Raw genomic sequence first — 21,592 nt, 5'->3', positions numbered from 1 at the left:
ACAGTGTTCTCTCTGGTCCTTCTGGAGTGGGCTGCCTATTTGACATTTGCTATATGGCTCTCCAATTCAACCCAGTTCTGACCCAAAGTACATCACTCTTTTGGGTAGTAGGCTGCTTGAGTTCTGAAGGTTTCTATGGAAGAAACATCACATTGAATATTAAGAAAATAATGCAGTAGGTACACATTATTGGCTGAGATGTGTGCTGTGAACATTATCTTCTAAACAGGAAGGAAAAAAACACCTTTTAAACATCCATATTGGTTAAAAAGCTATACTATCATCCTGACACTGTAGTCCCTGGCTATTGTTTAAGAGTAAATAACCTAAGTGACCAAAATAAATAAATAAATAAAATAAAATAAAATAAAATTTGCAGAGCAATGGTTGGAATTAAAAAAATAAATGATCCCGAGTGAAGTAATCTAAACCCCAAAAGATGAATACGGTATGTATTCACTTATAAGTGGATATTACGTGATATGTAAATGATAGTCAAGCTATAACCTACAGACACAGAGAGATTAAATAAAGAGGAGAGCTGTAGGGGGAAGCATGGATTTCCTCAGGAAAGTAAAATAGATTACATTTTGCAGATAGACAAAAGGTGGATGAGAATGGGAGCAAGAGTGACTAGGTGGGAGGAAATGGGATGGAATTAGAGAGTATTAGGACAGATGGCTGGAATTTGGATCACAGTTTGAAAATCCTATGTAGTGGGAACTTCCTGGGAACTATGTAAGTGATCCTAGCAAAGACTTCCTGTAGCGGAGGTTATGGACTCTGAACTGTCCATCTCTTGTATCCAGTCAAGATTCCCACTGGAGGCACTGGGTTCATTTTGGTTAAGCTTTGAGACAACAGTGCCTAGTGATAATTCTCAAAAAAACTGGGTTATTGCCATGACAGAAGGCTGCTCTCCACAGATGGATGGAGGGGCTCCATTGAAGAGGACAATATCCAAATAGCTCATTAAATGTAGAAGTGGAAACATACCTACACAGAGCCTTCTCTGCTGTGTTATAGTCCTTTGGCTATGAAAGGTACTCAGCAGGCTGCTGAAACAGAAATGTGAACACCATCCCAGCCATAAAACTATACACCTATAACCTCTCCTGTCTGTAAGATGTGCTAGAAATTTACTCCTATAATCGGAGGAAAGAAGGAGGGAAGGAGGAAGGGAGCCAGAAAATAAAAAAGTGATGGAGGGAGGGAGGGAGGGAATGTGTGTGCCTTTTGTTTGTTTGATTGTTTTTGTTTTGTGTAATATATATATATATATATATATATATATATATATATATATATATAGAGAGAGAGAGAGAGAGAGAGAGAGAGACAGACAGACAGACAGACAGACAGACAGACAGGCAGACACAGACAGACAGACAGACAGAGACAGAGGGAACAAAAAAGTGTGGAGGTAATGATTGACATAGAGAAAAAAGGAAGAAATGAAGAACAAAAGGAAGGAAGGGCAGCTGTGTTAGTAAACTGACAGAGCTTCACTATTTGAGCTTCCATTGGCTCTAATTTAAAAGCATCATACTCAGTCAATGAAATTAATGACGAGGAAATTGAGAATCAATAGGATGAAATATGTTCTTTGCATTGTGTGTAGTCAGGCAATAGAATTCTCTAACGCAGACGAAATCAGGTCAAATAAAGCGGTTAGATATGAAAACAGAAAAGATAGCTTTATCTTCATGCATAGCACTTGCAGTTATTGCTCTATTGATCAAACAGTGGGGAAATTCATCTTTTGCTTCTAGGCATATTGATATGTTGACTGTCTTCAAAGATCTATGTGAGGTATCTTGATCTTCTGTGGGATTTATGTTTCAGCATGAAAACAAGTAAGGCATGGTGTGTGGAATTGATCCAACATTTCCAGAAAATATAGAGATCAGATACATTATACCAAACATGTGTGGCAAATGGAATGATGCAAATCTCACATGCTTTACAAAATAAGAAGGAAAGGCACTAATAAATTAAAACAGAAGTAAAAAAAATAGAGCCTACAACAAATTCCCCTGTTCAAAATAAAACTGAGTATAGAGGGGAAAAAAAAGATATTTCCTGACTTTTTTTCTTATGCTTGACATAGTTTAAATGTTTACACCTACATATATTAATGATTACATGGACATGCTAAAGGAAAATGCTAACTAAAACAAGCAATTAAATTTTTTTTTTTTGAGACAGGGTTTCTCTATGTAGTCTTGGCTGACCTGGACTCATTTCGTAGACCAGGATGGCCTCGAACTCACAGCAATCCGCCTGCCTCTGCTCCCCTGAGTGCTGGGATTAAAGGCATGCACCACCACCACCTGACTAAAACAAGCAATTAAAAACAAATATTACAAGAATTGTTACATAATTTTATATGCAAAACAATGGAGATAGATTTAATTGTTTTTATTAAACTGAAAGAGGTGATACTTACAGCTTCTTGTCTTTTAAAGCATTATGTTTTAGACTCTCAAAACCATTTTCCAAATACAAAGACGAAGCTCATAAAAGATAAATAATTTAATTGTGGCATCACTGTATAAAGAAAGTGGGGAGGATTTCTGAATGTCTGCAGCAAGTGGAGTAAAATGGCTTTGGCCTTCTTATCTTCTATTAAAGAGCTGCCCTGAGCCATTACTTTACCATGAAGAGATTTAATTTGAACATTTCAAGTGTGTGCTTAATAGAAAGGCTTTTTTTCTAAAGGGAAATGGTCATTTGAGAGTAAAATTCAATTTAAATATTATCCTGCAAACATTATAATATTATTTGGTGTTGAGCACAATTCCACAAGAAAGCAATATGTATCACTCTGAACTGCTTGTTCTAATGAGCCAAAGTATGTTCAAAATAGTCCAAGCTTCAGCAAATAGATGCCTCAAAGAAACACTGGAATACTAAGGACCAGAAAACTCCCAGTATTGAAATGAATCTCTTACAGGGAATTATCAATGAAGTGCAGTGTAATTTCAAGTGTAATTAGGAAAGTGAAAAAATAGTGAAAGTCTGAAAAAAAATGTCTGTCATGGATAACTACATAGAATTTCTGGTTGAAATTCATGAGGACAGATTATTATTGATGTTGTTGTTGTTGTTGTTATTGTTACTATTATTATTAATTCACTTTACATCCCAATCATAAATACTCCCTCCTTTTCTCTAACACTCATCCTCCATCCTTCTTTCTCCTATCCCTCATCCCCTACTCCTCAGATCAGGGACCAACTCACTCTAGTACATCAAATCTTATTGGGACTTAGGACGTCTTCATTCTCAGTGTCCCAGCAAGGCACTCCCACTGGGGAATAGAGTTAATGTTTGAAATATTTCTTTTCTCTCCTTTTTGGGGACCCACATGTTGGCCAGCCTACATATTGTCTACATATGTGTAAGGGGCCTAGGACCAGTCTATACCTGGTCCTTGGTTGGTGCTCCACAAACCCCCCACTGCACCCTTATTGGCTCTGTTGGTCTTCTTGTGGAGATACTCTCCCCTTTGAGTCCTATTCTTCCACAAGACTCCCTGTTCTCTGCCCAGTGCTTAGCTGTGAGTGTAAGCATCTGTTTTGAGCCACTTTTCTGTGTAGCCACGCAAAAGACAGCTATGCTACTATCCTATCTTCAGGCATAGCAGGGTACTACAATTAGTGAGGCGGGCTGGCTCTCTTGCCAGAGGGTAGAACTCAGGTTAGGCCAAGCATTGGTTGGACATTCCCTCCATCTTTCCTCTATCTTTATCCCTGCATATCTGGGAGGCAGCCTAAAATTCGGGTCAAAATTTTTGTGGGTGGGTTGATAGTCTTTCACTAGGAGCTCAGCCTACTTAGTACGTGGCCTCTTCGGTCTTCCTGACCGCTGCTATTAAGAGTATCAGTTAGAGTCACCCCATATCCTCGCAGGATCCTAAACATGTTCTAGTTCTCTGCTTCTCTTCTCTCTGCCAGCCCTCTGTCCTCCTGTGCCCTCTCCCCAGTCTGAACTCCACTCTTGTTTCTCTTCATGCTCATTCTCCAACTCTGTTCCCTCTCTTCAAGAACATCTGCTGTCTATTCTATTTATACTTCTGAGCGATATTTAAATGCCTTCCCTTGAGTCATCCTTGTTACTTTTCTTTGGGTCTGTGAGTTTTAGTGTTATTATCCTTTACTATATGGCAAATGTCTGCTTTTAAAGACCCCCCATACCATGTGTGTCTTTCTGTGTCTGGGTTACCTCACTCAGGAGGAACTTCAAGTCTCTGAAGAAAGAAATTGAAGAAGATATCAGAAGATGGAAAAGATTTCCCAAGAATCAGTAGGATTAACATAGGAAAAATGGCTTTCTTAGCAAATGCAATCTCCAGATTCAATGTAATCCCTATCAAAGTACCAACACATTTTTATTTACTTTTAAAGTTATTAAAAGTATACTCCAGATGACAGGCATTATATCTATGTAAAGTTACTAATCTCTGAATGTAGGTCTTCCTCAAACCATAATATCAACAATAGATTTCCTTTTTTTTTTTTTTTCAGACACTGACAAACATCCTTCTGGGACATTGTCTATGAGTTCCAAGTTTGCCAACTTATTCATTCCATGGTATATCACCTGGGAACTGAGTCTATATCAAAGGCTTGCCACATAGTTTTCTCCATACTTGTCCATTCTTTCTTCCTAGAAATGAGACTACCTGGAGGCAGACTCTTGCTAGGAACAATTCCTATTCTCACAAGTCATAATAAGAAACTCCCTTTTGGGCTCTGATTCTCTGCAGAGACCATCCAAGTTGTTTGTCTTGGTGCTGGGACATGAACTATCTCTTTGTAACCCTGAAAATGCTGCTGACTCTATATATTTATATGGTTATTAACACATAATCTAATAACGTCCTTATGCCCCAGTGATACATCTCTGTACCCATGCATACAAAACCAAATATCTACATCAAAATGAAGACCCAGAAAGCATAGATGTTTGATCTGTGATCTTACCATTAGTAGAATATTTATAGAGCTAAAGAGTTAAAGTATATACATTTATGAATTATTTAATTTTCTAGTGATTGTGAAAGTTACTTTTTTTCTTTTTCTTTTTGGTAATAATTTAAAAGTTTGTATGTTTAATTGAGAAAATGTGTCAATGAGTTAAACCTTTAGATACATTTGATCAAAGCTTAGAATGTTTTCTTAGGGCATCATGATGCAATGTGCTATGAAAATACGATGGCAGAGCAAGCCCTTTATGTTCTTTTTGTGTTTATTGAAAAATAACCAATAAGAACACAGGCTCCTGTGACTGGGAAAATGAGTTTACATTAATTAGTGTTCCCTGCAGGCTGCAGTTCACATCTAGGTAATGGAGTGAAAAATGAGAGTTTTGACTGTGCAAGTAAGCAGTTTAGTTGTAAGATCCTGCATAATTGGTTTGCGTTCTTCTGCTCACTTGTGTGTCACGTCTGATGATCCATGGTGGTGTAAGGGATGACAAGTTTACAGTGTTCTAATGTAGACATGTAAGCAAGAGCTTCTTCAAGACATACAATATGACACTTGCTGCTCAGTTTTAAGGAAATAATTCTATTAAATTGAAATGCCAGAAACTAAAGATGCCAGAATTTTTCTAAATCCATGCTCACTGCAGATGTCAATTGTATGACATGTCCTGACTTTAATCATACTTTATTTCTTTGAGTTTCTCTGTCATATATTCTATTGTTCTCTCATGTCACAAATCATATTTTCTTTGCCAATGTGTCTATTGGAGAACTTAAAGGATTAGAAGAAGCAGATGATATATCAGCATTTGAAGCATTAATTATTATGATCTATATAATACTAATACATGGAATGTTCTATACATTGTGATTGTTCTGTTGGAAGTAGATGCATTAAAATCACACTACTATAAAAATAACTGTAAAATCAAGAGCTGGGTGACTGAGTGGATAAAGTTCTTTCTATCCAAGTCTAAGGGTATGGGTTTGTGTCCCAAAGTAAAAGCTAAAAGTGGATTATCTATATTCATAGTTAAAGTAGGACAGAGGGTGCAGGGGAGGAATCCTTGGACTTATAAACCATCTTGTCTAGCTACAGAGACCCTAACTCAGAAAAAAAGTTTAGAATGATTAAACATATACATTAGTCATTGACTTCTGGTCTGTATATGCACACACATGGATACACATCCACACATACATGGACACATACACACACACACACACACATTGTCTCTCTCTCTCTCATACACACACACACACACACACAAGCACACACACACACACACACACAGTGAGAGGGAGAAAGAGAGAGAGAGAGAGAGAGAGAGAGAGAGAGAGAGAGAGAGAGAGAGAGAGAGAGAGACTGAAAGATTGAAACAGTCCCCTCAAGTTCAAAAAGTATCTTAGAATCTAAAGTTTTACATTGGAAATATACTAAGACAAAATATAAATTAAAAAAAATTTCCAGACAGCGTTTATGTATATAGTTCTGGCTGTTCTGGAACTCACTCTGTAGAGGAGGCTGGCTTAGAACTCATAGAGATCTACCTGTCTCTGCCTCCCAAGTTCTGGGATTGAAGGTGTGTACCACCAAGTCATGCTCAGGAAATCTTAATCAAATGTATTTATGCATAAGCCATGTGGTCTTTAGAAAAATGAAATGATCTGTATGACTGAATAGTAGGAAGTTACCCAACTGAGACTAAGCATTCATTCCAAAACCGTTTGTTCACCAAAGCATTTGTATATACCTACTAATTTAAGGACAGAGATTATATATATTCACCTGGTGGATTTCTAGAGAATATGAATTCAATACTAAAAATCAGAACAGTCTCCGATGCTTTGAAAACTATAATATCATCATCAAAATTACTGAAGTATCTGGAATTGGATTAAGTCTTTAAATAATATTTTTATTATATACATATACATTTATATTATTATACATATATAAAATAAACTACATAGAGCAAGAAGAACCACAAAACAAATCAGGAATTATATTAATGTTATGTTCAGAGTGTTTTGGCTATTTGTATTTGGCAATCTTGAAGAAAACATTTTCTATTCTTAAAGCAAGAGAAATGTAGATCCAATGGTAAAAGTGAAAGACTGTGTTAAAATTTATCAATTATTATCTTGTGACTGCTGATTATTGCAGTATAAGCAGGATAGATTTGTACTGTACTTACAGCATTAAGGTTTACATTCACTTGGAGGAAATATTTCTAATTCTGCCGAAGAGTAAAACACTATTATGAAATGTGTCAGTCTCTTAGTTTAATTCCCAGTACCAACAAAATTAAAAATTAAAATAGTGAAGTATTTCCCAATTGTACTTTTTTTTTTGGTTTTGTTTTGTTTTTTGTTTTTTGTTTTTCAAGACAGGGTCTCTCTGTGTAGCCTTGGCTGTCCTGGACTCACTTTGTAGACCAGGTTAGCCTTGAACTCACAGTGATCCACCTGCTTCTGCCTCCCTAGTTCTGGGATTAAAGGTGTGCACCACAACACTCGGCCCCTACTTGTACTTTTATCTTTGTCTGTTCTTCAACTTTTGTTCAACAAATTTCCTATTAGTGCAATTTAATTTTTGATGTTTTTACTATTGTGATGCAAACCTTTCTGAGTGTACGTTCTGAGGAACTGATTGGTAGAATGCAGCTCAAAATTGTTGAGAATATAAATTAATGCCATGAGAATTTTAATATAACTTTTGCATAGAGTCTCATACATGCTATTTTACTTCAAAATTGTTACGTAATAAAGGAAGGCCTTACTCTTTTCATTCTCGTGTCTACATTTTCGGTTTGCTGGGACACACCGCTGTGCAGGTTGAGTACCATGCCTGCTCTAGTCAGTGCTGGAGGATACAACTAGGGGTTCCTGCAGATGAAGCAAGCACTCTACCAGTGGGGCCTATATCCTAAGCCTCCTATATATTTTCAAATAGCCCTTGAAAGTATATGTAGCAAGTTATATTCTCAATGTTACCATATATATATACATATATATATGTATATATATCACATAGATAATTTTGTTCATCATATAATTGTTACCCATTTTTACATGATTATTTTATTTTACTTTAAGGCAAGTATCTGTGATTTCCAATTATGTTGAGCTTTTGATCAAATGTATTTTCCTTGTTGATTTTTACTTTATTGCTGTGAACTAATTGATGATAATGCTTAAACGTCCATCTATTTAGGATATACATTTTTACCTATTAGCTTTTTAATTGTCATTCTAAAAAAATCATCTTTATTTTTTATGTGCATTACTGTAATTTCTGACTGGTACACCTGTGTTTATTTTAGCTATCCTAATCAATATTGCCCAGGTACATAGAGGGGAAGTTCTCCAAGTACATTTCTCACTATTAAATCTCTTCCTGAAATTTTAAACTCTTTAAAGAAGGAAACTACAATCATAAATGTGAACTACAGATCCAGGGTGAAGTTTAGAGGAGAAAAAAAATCACTGGCTGACCCAGTATTTCTGTCTTCTGCCCTCTCAATCTCAGGGTCATGTAAGGCTATAGTGTAGGGACCCATGTACATTGTGTCCCATGTATCTTGGGACAGATTGTATTACCTTTCCTTGTGATTAGTCATCTACTTCTACCAGGAGCATGTAGCTCAGAGCAGGTGTCATTTAAAGTCACTTGGATGAACAATGACATAAAAAAATCCACTTAACATGGAAAGTGGTCCCAAGCCTTGAGAGGATACCATGGATCTTTCTTCTTGATGAGCAATATCATGGGATCACATAATTTGATGTGGAACTGTTCTTTATCAATGTTCTATTGTTTTTGTTAAGATTTATTCATTTATTATTATATATATAGTGCTCTGCCTGCATGTATACCAGCAGACTAGAAGAGGGCATCAGATCACATTATAGATGGTTGTGAGCTACCATGTGGTTGCTGGGAATTGAACTCAGGCCCTTTGGAAGGGCAGCCTGTGCTCTTAACCTCTGAGCCATCTCTCCAGCCCTCAATAAGGATGCTAATGACTGAAGTCTGTCTACTGTGGCAGTTAACCAACTTTTTCACTTGTTCACTTTACATCCCGATTGCAGCCCCATCCCTCAATTCCTCCCTAATTATACCCTCTCCCTCCTGCCCCTAGTCCTCAGAATACGGAGTCCACCTCCACTACCATCTGATCTCAGCCTTTCAAGTTTCAACTCGACTGCCTGTACACTCTTCATCTCTGCCCTGGCAAAGCCACTTGACCAGAGGGAAGTGATCAACATGTGGGGTCCAGAGTTCATGTCAGAAGTAGTTCCTACTCCCCATATTATGGGACTCACTCACAAGGAGACTGTGCTGCCTATCTATTACATCTGAGCAGAGGGTATAGGTCCACAGCATGCATGGTTTCTGGGTGGTGCATCAGTCTCTTCAGCATCCCCCTCCTCCACCCAGATTTTTTTGTACCATCAGCCTCCTTGTGGAGCTGCTGACCCCTCCTGGTCCCTCTATTCCGCAATTCTTCCAAAAGATTTGCTGTGCTCCACCCTGGAGTTTTGCTGTTTGTCTCAGCATCTGCTTTGATTTGCTGCTAGGTGCAGTCTCTCAGAGGACCTATGTGGTAGGCTCACTTTATGTTCTTTCTCTTCAGTTGCTTCTGGTGGATATTGTATTCGTCCTTCTGAATTAGAATTAAACATTCCTCCTAGGGTCCTCCTTGTTCTTTAGTTTTTTTAGTGTATTCTCTATGTATTGTAGTGTTGTTATCCTGTATTATTTGGCTAATATATGTTTATAAGTGAGTATATAATATGTGTGCCTTATGGGTCTGGGTTACCTCACTGAGAAAAATCATATCTAATTCTATCCATTTGCCTGCAACTTTAAAGATTTCCTTGTTTTTAAGAGCTAAGTACTATTCCATTGTGTAAATGCACCACAAATTCTTTATCCATTCTTCTGTTGTGGGACATCTAGGTTGTTTCTGGATTCTGGATATTATGAGCAAGACTACTATGAACGTAGAAGTTGAGCAAATATTCTTTTTATATGGTAGAACATCTTTTTGCTATATGCCCAGGAGTGGTATGGCTGGGTCTTGAGGTAGAATTATTCCCAATGATTTAAGAAAGCCTCATATTGATTTCCAAAGTGGTTGTACAAAGTTTGTACTCCCACCAACAATGGAGGAGTGTTCCCTTAAGAAAAATTCTGAACTTCATTTGGAAAAACAAAACAAAACAAAAAACGTAATAGCTAAGACAATCCTATATAAAGACACATCTTCTGGTGGTATCTCCATCCTTGAACTCAAGATGAAATATAAAGCAACAGTAATAAAAGTAGCATTATACTGGAATAGAAATAGACAGGATGGATCAATGAAACTGAATCAAAGACCCAGAAATGAATCCAATCAACAATGAACACTCGATTTTTACAAAGAAGCCAACATCATACAATGGAAAAAAATACCATCTTCAACAAATGGTGCTAGTCTAACTGAATGTCTACTTGTAAAAAAAAAAGGAAATAGACCCTTATTTATTGCCCTGCACAAAACTAAAGTACAAATGAATTAAAGACCTCAACATAGAACCATACACACTAAATCTGTTAGAAAAAAATTGGCACAGGAGACAACATCCTGATGAGAACACCAATAGCTCAGGCTCTAAGATCAACAATTAATAAATGGGACACCATGAAACTGAAAAGATTCTGTGAGGCAAAGGACACTGTCAACAGAAAAAAATAACAGCTTACAGACTAGGAAAAGATCTTCACCAACACTATATCCAACAAAAGGCTAATATCCAAAGTATATATAGAACTCAAGAAATGAAATACCATCAAAACAAATAATCAAATAAAAATGGGGTACATAACTAATCAGATAATTCTTAATAAAGGAACATCTAATGGCCAAGAAACACTTAAAGAAATGTTCAACATCCCTAGTCATCAGAGAAACAGAAATAAAATGACTCTGAGATGCCATCTTGCATGTATAAGGATGATTAAGATCTCACACGCTGGCTTATCTGCTTTGATTCTGTAAAAGAAACAAAGAGACAAGAGCCTGTGCAACCCGTTTTCTTTCTCTAAAGCCTTTTCACACCTCACTCTGTCTTCTAGTCAAGAGTTCTTTAAATTCTGTAATGTGTTAGATCTCTGCAGACCATAGAGACCTATTGCATTTGTGTCCCAGTGTGGCTGTATTTTTATTTTAGAATTTAAAATACGTTTTATTCTTTGAAAATCTGATGCATTTACAAAATGTTCTTTGGTCATATGCTTCCTTTCCTAGTACCTTTTTCTCTATACCCTTCCTATGTCTGTGTTATCTTTTTCAAACTTTTATGATATGACTTGAGTCTAGTTAGTCCTCTTTTATGACCATGAGTGTGTTTGTCATTTCAGCTTCACCTAGTCAATGATTGTACATCATTAATAGCCCGGGTTTGTCATATTTAGGAAAGAAATGTTATCTTAACTCTCCATCAAATCTCCCATTAGATATCCTTTATGGAAATCAACATAGCCATTTCTATTTCTCTTTGGAAGATAAACAATATCAGAAGTATTCAGTGGTTTTGTTACCACTGAATATTTTTGGCTAGCATTTTTACCTGAAATTTGTATTTTTTTTTTTTTGTCCAATGACTGATTGATCAGATAAGTGGATCATCTAATTAAGGTAGTGGGGACCACATGGATCTCCCTGGGAGAGAAATTATAATATACTTTATATGTGGATTTGGGGAGGGACCTGCAGTCTGTAGAATAAAGTTTGGAAGGTAAAGAGAGATGTGGTTGAGAGTGGGAATATGGGGAGAGACAGCTAGAATTGAGAAGTCTTATGAAAACCTAGTGCCTCAGAAACTTCTTAAAATACATGAAGCCAAGCCTAATGAAATCTCCAAATAATGGGGGACCCAAAGTCCCAGCCACCCATTTCTTGTCATCAAATGACACTTTCAGTAGTGAGTTGTGTTCCATCCAATTAAATTGTTAGCTAAATGTGTTCCATGGCAATCCCCAAACAATCCAGGCTCTATTCCAAGACAATAGAGTGTTCACCACAAACTGACAACAAGGTCTTGTTGAGTAAGACAACACCCACACAACATTGAAAATAGACAGGCTGAGATGGTGCCTCCACAGTACCTTTGCCCCTGTATTCTAGTGTCTTTGGCATGGGAAAGTACTCTACAGAGTACCAATAGGAAGCCAAACCATACATTCCAATCCATTCACAAAAACTTTTGTCTACGATTTGTCCTGCCTGCAAAATATGAAAGGCCAATGGCAGCACCAAACTTGTGTGAGTAACCGATTAGTATCCGATTTGACTTAAGGCCTATGCCTGGAAGAGGAATTCATACCAGACACTGCTTGAGTGACAAACACCAGAGATTAGATAGCCCAGAGACCTAGGGTTTTCCCCAGACAAGAACACCCCTACTGATTGTCCAATACCCAGTTGTGAACCCTAAAATCATATACTTAAAATGTCATTATATGGACAGAGCCGCTCCTCTCTCTCTCTCTCTCTCTCTCTCTCTCTCTCTCTCTCTCTCTCTCTCTCTCTCTCTCTTTCTCACACATACACTATATTACCATATTTTATCATATATTACCATACATTTGTAACAACAAATAAAAAACAGGCCATTATTTTGAGACAAAGCAAGGGGATTCCATGTAAAGAATTAGACGTAGAAAAGATATAATTGTATTTTAATTTCAAGGAAAAATAAAAATGAGAACAAAAAATTCTCAAAAGTTCTACTGATATCTAAGTATTTCTTGAACCATCACCCTTTTGCATAAATTCTGTCTCACTTCTTGGAGTTATTTTATATTGAGGTCAGTTTTTCCCCTTCTCTTTCAATTAAGCACATCATTCACATTTATGATTTTCTTTTGACTTGTATTCGTTTTCAGTTTGTAACAATGGATTCAATGATACTGACCATTTATAAGTTGCTTTACTTTTACTTTACAGTGGTAAATACAGCTTTCTTAATTTGTTATCAATATTTATTAATGAAATATCAGTTATTATATATTCTTTTTTTAATTTTTATTTTTTTAAATTAATTTATTCATATTACATCTCGGTTGTTAGCCCATCCCATGTATCCTCCCATTCCTCCCTTCCTCCCACTTCCCCCCTACTCCCCTCCCCTCCCCTATGTCTGTGTCTGAGGGGGACCTCCTCCCCCTGTATTATATATTCTACATATACATAATATGTGGGATATATGAATATTTAAAAGAATAAATTATGAGAGTGGGAATAAAAATAGAGCCACCATTGTGCTAAAGGGACAATTCAGGCATAAAAAGACAAGTATCTCATGACACAGAGGTGTAGAAAACAATAAAGTTGTGCTTGAAGAAAGAGGGTAGAATAGTGGTGACTAAAATTTGAAAAGTGTAGTAGTATGTGAAAAAAGTTAGATAATGAGTATTAAGTTAAAGGTAGGTAGTAGCAACAAGTTCAAGAGTGCCCTTTACAGTAGAAGGGCAATACATAATTATAAATATTATAAATTATAATTAATATGAATAAAGCTAAGAACTAAAGCTAAGAATTTTAATGGGATCTGATAATGGATTTTAAATCCCAGTTTAGTAATTTATTGAATGCAATTGAATAAGACTAATTCAAAACTAATTTTTGCCATCTGAAGCAAATAAAACAATCAAAACCTTTTTTTCCCTGAATTTGCATTTAACAGTCATGCTCCTCCTCCACAAAATTGCTTAATTCTGACAAAATCACAATATGAAAAGGGGAAGGTTGGCAGAAAATTCCACCATTATCTGATGGGCTTTTGGCATTTGATGGCTTCTGTGAGTGCAAGAGTTGGCTTTTTTTAATGAAAGGATCACTAATAGGGCCACCATACTCCATGGTGGACTTCATTCCCAAGAGTACCTGGGATATATAAACTTGACACAGTGGAAAAACAAAAAAGAACACTGAAGTGTTGTGTGTACATTGAGGGTGAGCTGTATAAGGTGAGCATTGGAGGAGTTTCAAGAGGAGTTGAATATAGTCAAAACTCACTGTATGAAATTCTCAAAGAAATAATATCATAATGTTCTACTTGTAGGTTTCTAGGACCCTCTGGATCCTTCTACTTTGCCATTCTCCCATGCTTCTCTCATCTAGAGTCCCAATAGGATGTCCTCCCCTCTGTCCTAGTTTCCTGGTAAGTGAAGACTTTCATGGCACATGCCCATTGGGCTAGTATGCAGATATAAGTGAGTATACACCATTTGAGTCTTTCTGCTTCTGGGTTAACTCACTCATTATGATCATTTCTAGCTCAATCCATTTGTCCACAAATTTTGGGAATTCCTTGTTTTTAATAGCTGAGTAGTACTCCATAGTGTATATGTACCAGATCTAGCCAATGGACAGAACACTCTCCACAGTAGAGTGAAGAGTGGAGTATGACTTTCACACGAACTCTGGTGCCTCATATTTGACCATGTCCCCTGGAGGGGGAGACCTGGTGACACTCAGAGGAAGGATAGCAGGCTACCAAGAAGAGACTTGAAACCCTATGAGCATATACAGGGGGAGGTAATCCCCCTCAGGAACAGTCATAGGGGAGGGGAATAAGGGGAAAATGGGAGGGAGGGAAGAATGGGAGGATACAAGGGATGGGACAACCACTGAGATGTAACAAGAATAAATTAATAAAAAATTTAAAAAAAGAAATAATATAATTATTTAAAATAATAGCTCTCGATTCACATTACCAGTAAACAGAAATTGGACTTTGAAAATTTTAAATTCATAGAAAATGCTGCTAAAACTAAAAATAATTGGATTGACCAGCTACTTTTAAATCTGTTGTTGAATTCAAGTATAGAAAAAAAGGGTATTGTTTCAGATGATAAAAATCAGTTTTGAATTAGTCTTATTGAACTGCATTCAATAAACTACTAGGGTTCATAGTCCATTATCAAATTCCATTAAAAGATGTAGCATTAGATCTTAAATTAAATTAACTTTATTCACTTATTAAATTAAATCATAATGATACTTTAATAATTTAAATATTTTTGAATCACCAATTCTAATCTCATAATAGTATTATAAAAATGGATTTGATTTTTATTGAATCCATAAAGCAAGGCATTTCCTTTTTTTGACTTTTTTTATTTTATTAATTTATTCATATTACATCTCAATGGTTATTCCATTACTTGTATCCTCCCATTCCTTTCTCCCTCTCATTTTCCCCTCACTCCCCTCCCCTATGACTGTGACTGAGGGAGACCTCCTCCCCCTGTATATGCTCATAGGGTATCAAGTCTGTTCTTGGTAGCCAAGCAAGGAATTTCTTAGTACACTTTTCAATGACAGTTGCTGTGTGAGCAAATGCATTGCTCTTTTGCTCTTCCTTGAGCATGATGGTATATTTTTGTTGTGCTGTAATGGGAAAAGAACATGTAATGTGTGTTTAGAGTTTTCAAAAGAGAATTTACAGAGTTTCCATTCTAGAAGTGGCCAAATTACATGTTGTACTCCTGGATTTATATGGCAATGACTCTCAAAGGCATGACTGCCTTTTGAATGCCAGAAAATATGATGTTACACCAACTGTACAGTTGTTTAGTTCAAATGAGACACTTAGAAAATATATTTTAACTTTCACTTTCTCCATTCTCACCAATGCAGCAAGACTAAGAAATATGCCAGAGGTGAGGCTTAGTCGAGCATACCTTAGCTGTGAATACCAGTCAGTAAGAAGTTCTTCTAGAATAATGGAAGCCAGGACCATTCTCTGGTGTCCGCATAAAACCAGAGAGATTATACTTTTTTTTTTAATAATGAATGTATCACTAAAGACCAGTCAGCTATTAAAACATGTACATACAAGTAATACTAAACAGACTTATAAACTGAACAAGTTATATTTATGTATTTAGGAATATGCCTGTGTGTGTGTGTTTGTGTTTGTGTGTGTGTGTGTGTGTGTGTGTGCATGTGTGCAACAATGAAAAAATTGAAGAGGGCATGAATTTAAGGAGAGTGAGGGGAAATAGATCTTGGAATAATTTGGAAGTAGAAAAGGAAAAGAGAAAAATCATATAATTATAATCTCAAAAAGTAAAATGTTAATTAAAAGAAATAATAACCGGATTTTAGAGGATATAAAGATGGGTGGTTCTTTAAACGGGCCTGGCAGCTTCTATACTTTTGCCTTAAATCTTCTATGAAAACTCATTAGAAATTTCACAACTAAGTTTTGTTTCCTTTCCTGAGATATATTCCAAGGTAGTTTCACTATAAACTCATAGACTACATGTGATCTATGGACTCCAGGCAGCTGCAACTGGCTTTTAGCTAATACACAGCAAACAAAGTATCCACTGAACCAACTTCGCCAGCCTCTGTTTGCGTTTTTAATATTATTTCACGATTACATTTACATGAGGGAAAATAAAAGTAGTTAACCATTTTGATTTATTATTACAGCATTTTACTCTAAAGAATATTTTAAATTATAATTTTTCTACATTTGTTTATATGACTATAATAACAATATTATTTGTCCCCCCAAGCTTTTATTTAATTTTCTCATTAAAGATACAGATATAATAAATACATAATTACTGATATTTCAGCATTCTTCCCTCAGCTATCCTTTATATCCATTTGTTCTCATTGTATTAAATACTTATTTAATATAGAAGATATGACATCTAATGAAACAGACTTGACATCTTAAACACAAAGAGTGACTTTCATCACATAGTATACATTTAAAATGTTACATATATTTTTGAAGGTGTAAAAGAGAAGAGGAACAGGCTGTCATTTCAAATAGCACAGTAGAAGTTTTTATGGACCAGCTAAACCCCAGATGACCACAAAGCAACAGGCCCAACAGATTTACCCACGTTTGGCACTAAGTAGTAGGAACTATTTGTAGCCACAATGAGTACTTAAATTTAGCCTTATTTATTTTTACCATAAAACCCAATATTTATAGTATGGAACTAAATTGTAGCCATCTCACAGTACTTTGAATTTACTGTTTTGAAAGCTGAAAACTTCAGGCCTGGTAAATCTGAAATTTTCTTTTGAGCTGCCCATTTAAGCAAGCAGCTTGTCAGGAGAATGGCTGTATGCCACTTCCTTAATCCATATATATTTTAGTTTTAACTTGTACTTATCTTCAAAATTATCCAGTTTAGTCTCTGATATTTTGTTCCTTTCAAACTTTTCAACAGGGCTTGTATTTCCTTTACTCCCTTACTTACTATGACTCCCTTCAAGAACTACCTGCTACTTTGATACTACATTTATCTTTCTCAGATGCAAATTTACTCAGTGAGTTTCTGCTATATCCCTTCATTATGCCTTTGCAAAGAGGTGATACTTCTTTGATGGTAAAAAAGGCCGTTTAGTGAGTGGGCCTCATCATTTTATATGATATACTCAGAGACATTGTAGAAGTCATGCCCATGTGCTATTGTGTATGTACTCTCATTTCCTTTGTTTGTCAGGTGTCATCTACAAAGCTGACTCTGATCTTTCTCAACTTTCTCCAGACCTTAGTATCATTTAAAAGGAGATTTGCAGCTTATCTAACCAATAAGGCCCTAAACACACTTCTTTTTAGAATTTATTCATCATCCTTACAAATATTTTGTCTCTTCTACTTCACATCTAAAATCTTCTCAAAGACCATGTGAATTATTAGATATAATCTGATGTCACTCACAAATAAGAGAATAAATTATGTTCTGTTTTATTTATTCTCTTGAATCATTTTCATGGAAGTATATCAGAGTTCATGTTGTAACTTTAAGGCCTAATAGTCCCCAAAGCTAACAGTAAACACAATAAAAAGTTTTAAACGTCATCAAAATGTTCTGCTTTAAATATACTGGTTAGGGATTAGCATAGTAAATAGATTTATTTTAAAAACAAAAATTTTGGTTTTATTTGAGATGAGATCTGATGTAGTCTAGGCTAGCCTTAAAAATTTGAATTATTGATATCCATGCCTCTACTTCCCAAGTGCTGTGATTATAAGTAAGCAATGATATGCCATGGAAAGATATTTGTGAAAGTCAATTCCTTCTGTGACATGTGTTATACTCCCATTAAGAAAAATTTAAGAGATATAAATTAATATTTTTCATACTTTAAAGGCAATAACACACTAGGCTTCATGTTAAGCAAACTTCTGGCTATGATTTCAAGGACTTCATGATGCCTATGGGCCTGGAAGAGAATAATGGATCCTCATGCTCTAGAGTCACCCTGATGTGAGTGCTGGGTCCTTTGCAAGAACAGCAGGGTCTCTTAAACCTTCAGCCATCTTTCAGCCCGTTGCCTACAGTTTTCTTGGGAATTTTGTATGTTGCTCAGACAGACCTAGGAAAAAGAGCTAATAACTACCTGACTGATGCTTACTACAAAGCATTAACATTAAGCAAAGCTTGTAAATGGCATTGCATGAATATGAACAGTATTTTTTTCTTTCCTTGTATCTATTAGAACTCTCCTTGTAATGTCTTTCACTTCCTAACCTGAGATTGTTTGATTTATTTATTTATTTGTTATTTTATTTGGCATCCATCAGGTTAGTTCTCATCTATCTTAACCTTCTATAGATTTTTGAATGTGGTAACAGGCACTTAACCGACCAATGTGTAGAGCTTGTTCGGTGAATCCTCATTTTCATTACATTTTCTGGAAAAATGTACTTGGATACAATATGGAACGTTCTTTTTCCTTTGTCCCAGGAATGTTTATTGAGCCTGGTACATATGCACACATCTGGACTCCCCATCTCCTTCATGGCAAATTTCTGAATTTCTTTGAGTGCCCCAGGATCATGCTTGTTGAAGCTCATTCAATGGATGTGCTTGTGAATGTTGATGATGTATTCTGGGGTCACCACCCTGTTGATGGTGGAAGAGCCCTTCTTCTCAGCATCCTTCTTTGCAGGAGCCATTCTGTGAGGCCCAAGCTGGAAAGGACAAGTGTGTGAGACAGTGGGAAGGAAAGCTGTTTTTTGTTTTTTCTTTCTTTCTTTCTTTCTTTCTTTCTTTCTTTTTTGTTCTTTTGTTTTGTTTTGTTTTTTGAAGTAGCAAAAACAGTGCTCTTGGTATTTATTTTGAAACAGCTTTTAAATTATGATAATATAATTATTATGAATTTGAAAATCTATAGTTGTTTCTGATCAGGGTTTGAACCATAAACACTTTTTTAAAACTGTGTTTTACTAGAATTACTCTACATGTTTTGTGATCATTTATCCCATTTATTCATTTGGCAGATAGTTGTTAAATGGATATGAATATCAGGAGATCTGACTAGGTGATCATAAAAATTAGTAAAATCAAAAAGATATATGACTTGTTTGAGCTGTAATATTGGTTTATGTTTTTGATGTCAGAAGATATGCCACAGGAAGAATAACAATTTTTCAATTAGTGTTTTTCAGTGAATAACAAGATAAATGAAACAAAATCACTGTAGTAAGACATTAAAAGCAACAAGCATGTCTTCTGAAATTATACCTTATTATATTTTCCAAATTATGTGTAGGTAGAGAGAACAAAGCTGATTCTTCTAAGCACTTCAGTTCTTTGTTGACTTGGCTTCTGTACCCTCATTCTCTTTGTAATGTCTTGCATTTCTCAGGAGCTTCCTTTACTGAAAAATGTTGCTTTCCCATCCAAGATTCCTTTTGTCTTTAATTAATTGACAGCACAAATAAAGCTTGCAGCGCATCATCTATTGTCTACAATTCACATATAAAGAACAAGAGAATAATCAGATGATAATGAGAATAACTTAGTTTAGAATTTTAAGTAAAATTGTACTTAACGTGATAAATTGACTCCTTTCTGCTCTTTGTTCCTTTCTCATCAGTAGCTATTAAATGATGTCTTTATGACCACAAGTGAAAGGAAATATGTTTTGCAAAGAACTCTGGGTTTTGTCTTTAAATTTGTAACCTAGAGAAACAAAATAGCCTTTTGCAGAAACTTACAATGTCTTAAAATTTCTTTTTATTTCATGTCATAAGAAATAAGCTCTATTTAGTTTCAGAAACCTGGATGAAGCCAACTGTTGTGGTTTTCTGAGGAGAAAGAGAAAAATCTCCACATCTGTAATTTGACCAGGTGACCGACAGTGCAAGAGGTTGATTTAGTGGAAAAAAATTGTAGTCAAAGAAATGTTATAAGGAGAGAAAAGCTCTATGATGATTTAAAATGGGAAGGAGAGAGAGAGAGAGAGAGAGAGAGAGAGAGAGAGATAGACAGAGACAGAGACAGAGACAGAGACACAGAGAGACACAGAGAAATTGACTAGATAAAACAGAATGTAACGTTGTTTAATAAAATACAACAGATAAAAGATAAAAGGCATATATTGAAACATTCAATTTGGTGAAATGAAGGAAAATATAATTTTAATATAGTTTCAAAGGAAGAAACCACTTTTAATGTTGATAAAAGCACTTTAAGTATAGCCTAAGAAAAAACATCTTACATGGCTTTAAATATGATGTTGATTTTGCTTTCCTGTAAGTAGACCAATCTGGGTGTACAGATTTGCTGTCTTAGTGTACTCAGAAAGGAAGGAAAGCCTGATGGTGATTACGTGTTTAATCCTCATTTGCTTTTATGAGTACCAAACAAGATGTTGCAAAATATCCTTTTAAAAATATATATTGTGAGTGAAACAACTGTATGTTTAAAAGGATTATTTAAATTGAAGAGCCAATACTTTCAACCTTGGTTACCTTACAGATTCATACTGTCATAATTGTGAAGGACTTATATACCATGTAACAAACCATCATACAATACTTATCCCCAGTACCTTTAAAAACAAATCAATAAAAACTTTTTCCTCTTTCTCCTTAAGTTGTGGATATACATTCATATACTAGATAAAAAATGATGAGAGAAGGCACTAAAAACTGGATTAAAAATGTGAAAATAGAGACTAGTGTGGCAAGACTCAGTATAAAGAGACACATAATACATGTGGAGAAATGTAATAATTCTTATAGCCAGTGAGTCCTTGACCAATTTTAAGAGTATTTTATAAGACATTATTAGCTTATGTGTTGTGAAAATGTGTTGAAAGTTTCTTTTTTAATGCAGACGTTACCATGCAGAAATTCAACATTGTTCATTAATTTTAGAATTCAGGAAACAAATACTTATTTTTACTGAATATTTATACATTTTATTTAAAATATAAATACAACATTTTCCACTTCTTCTAAGTATCCTTCCAACCTCTATGTCTGTCTGCCTTAACTCTCAAATTGATGCCCTTCTTTTCTATACACACACATTATTTTACACACACACACACACACACTAAAACACACATATAAGTATGCACAAGTACATAAATTAAATCTGTTGGCTTCATTTATGTTGGTTTTATGGGTATGGTTTCATGTCTGACTACTTTGTATTAGTTGAGCAATTAGGGATTTCTTCCTTGAGAGGGAAGAATCTCCCTCTCTCAGCAGTCATTAATTGTCTGTAATTGTTTGTCTAGGGGTGGAATCATGTGAGAGCCCCCCTTCTATACT

Source organism: Acomys minous (genome assembly GCF_964271855.1).
Source record: "Acomys minous genome assembly, chromosome: 3".
Lineage (NCBI taxonomy): Eukaryota > Metazoa > Chordata > Mammalia > Rodentia > Muridae > Acomys > Acomys minous.
This window is presented reverse-complemented; position numbering follows the sequence as displayed.